Raw genomic sequence first — 6,000 nt, 5'->3', positions numbered from 1 at the left:
ACTAGGTGATATTTTCACATTTGATCAATAAAATACCTTTTAATCCACCAGCAAGCAAGAAAACACTCAGAACAATTTTGATAGTACTTTTTCACCTCCTTTTTACTACTTTTCAATTGCAGAGTGCTGAAAGGTTATTTAATACAGAAGATGAAAAAATATTGCAGAAGAGAAAACTTAGGAGATAACGTGAATTGAATAAGGGTTATTGGCCTTATCCAGTTAAGTTTTCTCCTGGGTTTTCTCCCAGCAGATAATTTCTTATCTAAAAAAAGTTTTTAGCACTCACTATTTGAAAAAGTGCTAAAAAGAAGTTATAAAGGTAATATTATACTTATTTTGCATAATTTCTTGCTTGGTTGGAGCTTTAACGGTATTTTATTTGTAAGGTCTGAAAATATTTCTTTGGAGAAAAATCAGGAGAAAGTTAACAGGTAATAGGCCACAGAGGCTGATCTACTTAGGTTCTCTGGAGCTGGAGCACAGTGGAGAAATTTGGAGAACATAAGTCAGTAATCAAATCTACAATGGATTTGTAAAAATTTACTGGCATTAGGTGACAAAGTTTAAAATCTTCAAAGCTTGGATTGTGAATAAGCGTTTGTGTTTTTGCAGTTGCAAGAACACACTTATATTTAATATGTAATTAATTCAAGACTGTCTAGATACGTAGTGCAGAGTGCTCCTGGCCAAGGATGCGCGACACCAGCCCAGTGCCTGCGCACTATTGGTGCAGATTGCCTGCCTGGAAGTAGCTAGGTGGTAAGTGCCAGTGCAGCAACAGCTCGCCTTTCCAGAAGTAGCTAGATGGTGAACTGTTTGCTGCCGAATAGTGTGTGCCATCACTATTTGGGGGGATTAGTTCTAGGCACTTCAATGGGAGTTAGTGTTAGGCATTAGGTTGTGGGGTACTTTTAGGTACTAGGAGGAGAGGGTTAAGGGGAGAATGGGTGGATTCTTGATGTCAGGCATCATACATTGAAAGCCGGAGGGATGATAATGCATGCCTACTGGCCCAGGTGAAGAGGCAATGATAGGACCCAACACCCAGTGGTAGAACAGATACATGCATCTAGTGCAACAGCTCTGCATATAGATACATAGAGTGAGAGAAAAAGGGAGTCATGTTTTGTGCGAGAGGGGGGTGGGAGACATACTGGCAGCACTGTTCACTAAGAAGAGGAGGAGGAAAAGGGGATAGCATACCTAGCGCTCCACTGTTGCTGATCTGCTTAGGAGGAGAGAGAAGCACTCTGCCTCCTGGCTATAAGGCAGAGATTTAGGTCTGACTAACAAATAGGTTGACCCGTATACTTTTCTTAAGTGAGTCAGACCTAAAATTATGAATTTCTAGCCAAGGATATACAGTAAGAAGTTAAATTATTCATTATAAATTTTGAAATACGCCTCAGATGCCATCTCAGGTTTAAACAGAAGAATATAGCATTTTGGAGCAAAATAACCCAACATTATACCATAGGAACTGATAATAGTGACTGCCATTTGCAACAAAGACTGGTTTCCATCTGTAACCTCAGCATAAGCAGGTACAAAAGTGATCCATATCAGCAAATAGGACAATGAAGAGAATGTGATATCTCTAGCAAGATTGTACTGGCCAGGTGGGGCTTGAGCTACACAATTTAGCATGAAGGATATTAGAGCTAATAATCCATTGTAACCAAACATCAAGAAGAAAGTGAGAACATTGGAGATTTCACACTTAAGAAATTTGTAGAGGTAGGTGACCTCATTATTTTGGGGTGCATTGACTGTACTTAGCATGTGCCCAGTACAGAATAAACCCTGGATAAGGATGCCAGAGAGCACAGAAACCCATGTCCCAGTGGTCTTCAACCACTGGATATACTTGGTGGGGAATTCCTTGAAGTCTGTCACCAACATAACTTGCAGAGCCTTGATTGAGAAGGTCGATAGGCAGCATGTAAGGCTCATAGCTAGGAATGGTTGTTGTATTAAGCACACTGAATATACTGGCTTGCCTACAAAGAGGACCATGCTAACTAATACAGCTAATATAGATGTAAGAGCTAAGAAGCTCATGCAACCACCAGAGGCACGGACAAGTGGGGATTGCCTGTGCTTGAAGAACAGAGTGAGAGTTACTAAGGTAAAACAAAGGAGGACAAAGGAAAGCAACAGAAGACAAATGACAGAAGTGTCACTCCATTGGAGATACAGGTAGGTGGGTTGGCTGCAGCTGGTACTCCTTACACTTGACCATTGACCTGCTGGACAAGAGTGGCAATGGAAGTTATCTGCAAAACAAGAAAAACAATTAAATTCCAGTACGAGTATAAGTGTTAAAGAGACTATGATAGTTGTTAAGGCAAAAATGTATAAAACGCTGCAAAAACTTCAAAAAAACAACAACACGTCACAGGATAATCTCAGTCCTCTGCAGCAATTCAATCATGCAAACTAACAAAGCCTCACTTTCCTGTGCTTCTCACTCTGGTACAACATCCACTGACTCACCACAGATTAACTTGGTGCATGATGGCACTTCAAGTGGAGCACTAGTAGAAGTTATTACAATTTGTGTTGCTAGCCAAGAAACAAGTGTTGAATGAAGCTGCAGATGTGGCTGAGGCCCTGTTTCCCAATGTGACTGCTCACAGAAGGGATCAAAGACTGAATCTATATGCATCCTCCAGCATGTATGTTATAAGTGGAATTGGTAAGTGTGCTCACCCAGAGTGCAAAGTCTAAGGAGTCCCCCCGTTTTCACCAGAGCACCATGCAAGAGATGATGGTCTGGTACTCTTACTGAACCCCCGACTACTTTGCTGCCCTGGGCTCCCAGGTTGCATAGAGAGCCTCTAGCACAACTGGAGCTGAGTGAAGACACAAAACAGGGTTTCTGCTGATGCTTATTCAGGGATGCCTACCTGTAGCATGCGAAACCATGCCATGGTTTGTGCACACATGCTGTTGCACACTGGCACCATAGTGAAAACACCATAATGTGCACATGTACAATGGCCATATAGTAAAGATGAAGCCGGCACCATCCAAAGCTCTTTCAAAATTGTTTATTAAAGACTATCATGTAAACATTGCTTTGGACGGTTGACTTGTTCCTTTGTTCAGCTATGACAGCCTCAGTACAATCAATAAATACATTTGTTTAAATAGCACACCATAGTCACAATTTGACCTTTCATAGGATAGACGCTTGTACAGCCTATGATAGGTCAAATTGTGCATATGCTGTTCTATTTAAACAAATGCACTTAACCATTGTACTGAGAATGTCATAGCCTGAAAAAGGAGCAAGTCAACACTCCAAAACGTTGCAATGTTTACCTGACAGTTTTAAATAAAAAATTGTGAAAGAACTTTGGATAGTGAATGTCTATGATACCTCAGCGCAATAGATACAGTTTGCCCACATAGAGCAGGGTGGCCACAGTACCTGTTCCTGGAGTTTCCCACCTCTGATACTGTGCGGGGTATGTTCAGAAGGATCTTTAGTCTTGCTGTAATCCCGACAAGCCAAATCCGCTCCGTGTTATTAGATCGCTTCATGGAGAAGGGATACGATAAGAAGATCATTGAGGAGGAAAGGTTGAAAGTGTTGAAGGAAGGAAGACTTATTAGATTAACAACTAAAACTCGGAAAGAGAAGTCTGTGGAAGACAAATCAGAGTTCTCCTTTATCACTACCTATTCACGTGATCACAAGAAAATAAAGAAGATTCTAACCGATAGCTGGGGCATTCTGAAGAAGGACCCTGTATTGGGCCCTGCTCTTCCGGAGAAACCCAAAGTAATCTATAGGAGACCTCAAAATTTAAGAGATAAAATAGTGAAAAATTGCATTAAAGAAACAAGACCACCAATGTTCCCCACCTTAAAAGACTTTTATCCTTGCAGAAATCCAAATGTGTGTAAGATCTGTGAATATGGAGGACAGAGAATGACTGCCTTCACCTCCACCTCGAATGGGAAAAGATTTGTGATTGACAAATTTATCACATGCACATCTATTAATGTTGTGTATGTTCTGGAATGTCCGTGCGGTCTACAATATGTGGGCCGCACGGGCAGACGTGTGAGAAAGAGATGTTAAGAGCATATTTACAACATTGGACACCCAGATAAAAAGGCACACAGTGTCCCAAAACATTTCTCCAAGTACCATAATAAAGATCCAGCAGGCATAAGGTGTTATGGAATTGATCTGATAAAACCCCACTGGAGGGGTGGCAATGTGATTAAAGGGCTATCACAGCTGGAGACTCGCTGGATATTCCAATTACAGAGCCTGGCACCTCATGGCCTGAATGCTAATATTGACTTGAACTGCTTTATACGAGATGAGTAAATTTAATGGACTGTCCCTTTAAGAATTTAATACAGCGTCCCTTTTAAATACATTGCTTTTAATTTTCATTGTCGTTAATTTTTAATGTATTTACATCTATGATGTTGATTTTAGTTGGATTCAGCCATGTGGTTGTACAGTATTGTTTTTATGCATATATCTATATATGTATGCTGCTGTCTTAATTCCTCCGCTATGTGTAGGGAGGAGTTATGTTAATAAAAATGACCTCCTGTGTATGTAGCCCCACCCCCTGATGAAGGCGAAAGCCGAAACTCGAGTCGGGAAGTGGAGGCTACGTTGCAATACTGCCATTAAACAAGTTTTAATCTAGTAAGTGGATTCCTGCGCGTGGTCTATTTTGCCCCATACGGTGTGTACAATTGTCTTTGCATCTCTTGCAGTAATACCGTGACGCAAGGGACGCATTGGAGCGCACAGGGGAACGTCCACTGGCAATAGTGTGGATCACATGACCTAGAGAGACAGAAATCCGTCCAGCGTGACCATCCTGCTACCTACACGGAGCGGATTTGGCTTGTCGGGATTACAGCAAGACTGAAGATCCTTCTGAACATACCCTGCACAGTATCAGAGGTGGTAAACTCCAGGAACAGGTACTGTGTCCACCCTGCTCTATGTGGGCAAACTGTATCTATTGCGCTGAGGTATCATAGACATTCACTCCCTTTCCATTGCGCTGTGAAGCCAGCTCACCTCCAGCAGCATTTCCTATCTGCGCTGCTTTTTCTTGTGTTGTGAACTTTGGATAGTGCTTCATCTTTACTATGTGTTCTTGCTCATTTTGTGACCGAGTGGTGTTGGCACAACCGTGACTATCGCGGTCGGAGCGAATTTCTTCACCATGTGGCACATGTTCAATGGCCTGCACATTGACAGGGGGCACCAACCACCAGAACCGCCAAAGAAGGTATTACAGCAGCAAGTGTGTAACGATCGGTGTAACACAGAGAGGGTCTGATTATTGGTGATCTGCAGTATCACCAAGAATACAGATATATACCCGATTATTGATGATCTGCAGTATCACCGATAATCAGATATATCACTAACCTCTGGACACCGGAGAGATATGAGTGTTTTGGTGCAACAGTAAATACTTTGAGAGCAATACCTGGAAAACAGGTATCAGAGCAGTAGGCTATACTGCAAAAGAGAACAAGTGCCTTCCAGCAACCTGAGACTCTCCCGAAGGGAGAAGACAGGCCAGGAGATGGAAGGACCAGAGCGTTAGTGACACCAATAGGAGAGTGTCACTAATGATCTGTGAACTATCTCTAAGGTAGGGAGATAGCTCTCGAGGTCGGGCAAGCCTGGTCGACAACACACGGACAGATAAGTACAAAGACAGGAGACAGATTCAGTAATCCTAAGACATGCAGAGTTTGGCAACAGAATAACAGATATAGCAAAGTACCAAATCAATAATCAGAAGAGTGGTCAGAAAAGCAGAAGGTCATAACAGATAATAAACAATGCCTAGTCTTGGTGTGAGCTCCGTGATCATCAACACCCTGGAACTAGTCTGAAGTATAACAGAATGGTAATACAAGTCCCTAATCTGGGTGTGAGGTCCTTGATCATCAACACCCTGGAACTAGTCTGAAGTATAACAGAATGGAATACAA

General features: G+C 42.1%; 1 protein-coding gene across 1 annotated transcript in view; it reads right to left on the bottom strand.

The window, feature by feature from the left end:
* Positions 1 to 347: 347 nt before the first annotated feature.
* TAS1R3 (taste 1 receptor member 3) overlaps positions 348 to 6,000 on the bottom strand; it is a 50,277-nt gene continuing 44,624 nt past the window's right edge. Inside the window, exon 7 of the mRNA XM_068242171.1 lies at positions 348 to 2,279. The gene's annotated coding sequence lies outside the window, so the exon portion shown is untranslated. The remainder of the gene's footprint in view (positions 2,280 to 6,000) is intronic.

Source organism: Hyperolius riggenbachi, chromosome 6 (assembly GCF_040937935.1).
Source record: "Hyperolius riggenbachi isolate aHypRig1 chromosome 6, aHypRig1.pri, whole genome shotgun sequence".
Lineage (NCBI taxonomy): Eukaryota > Metazoa > Chordata > Amphibia > Anura > Hyperoliidae > Hyperolius > Hyperolius riggenbachi.
Note: the sequence above shows the minus strand (reverse complement) of the source record. Positions and strands in the feature narration are given on the sequence as shown.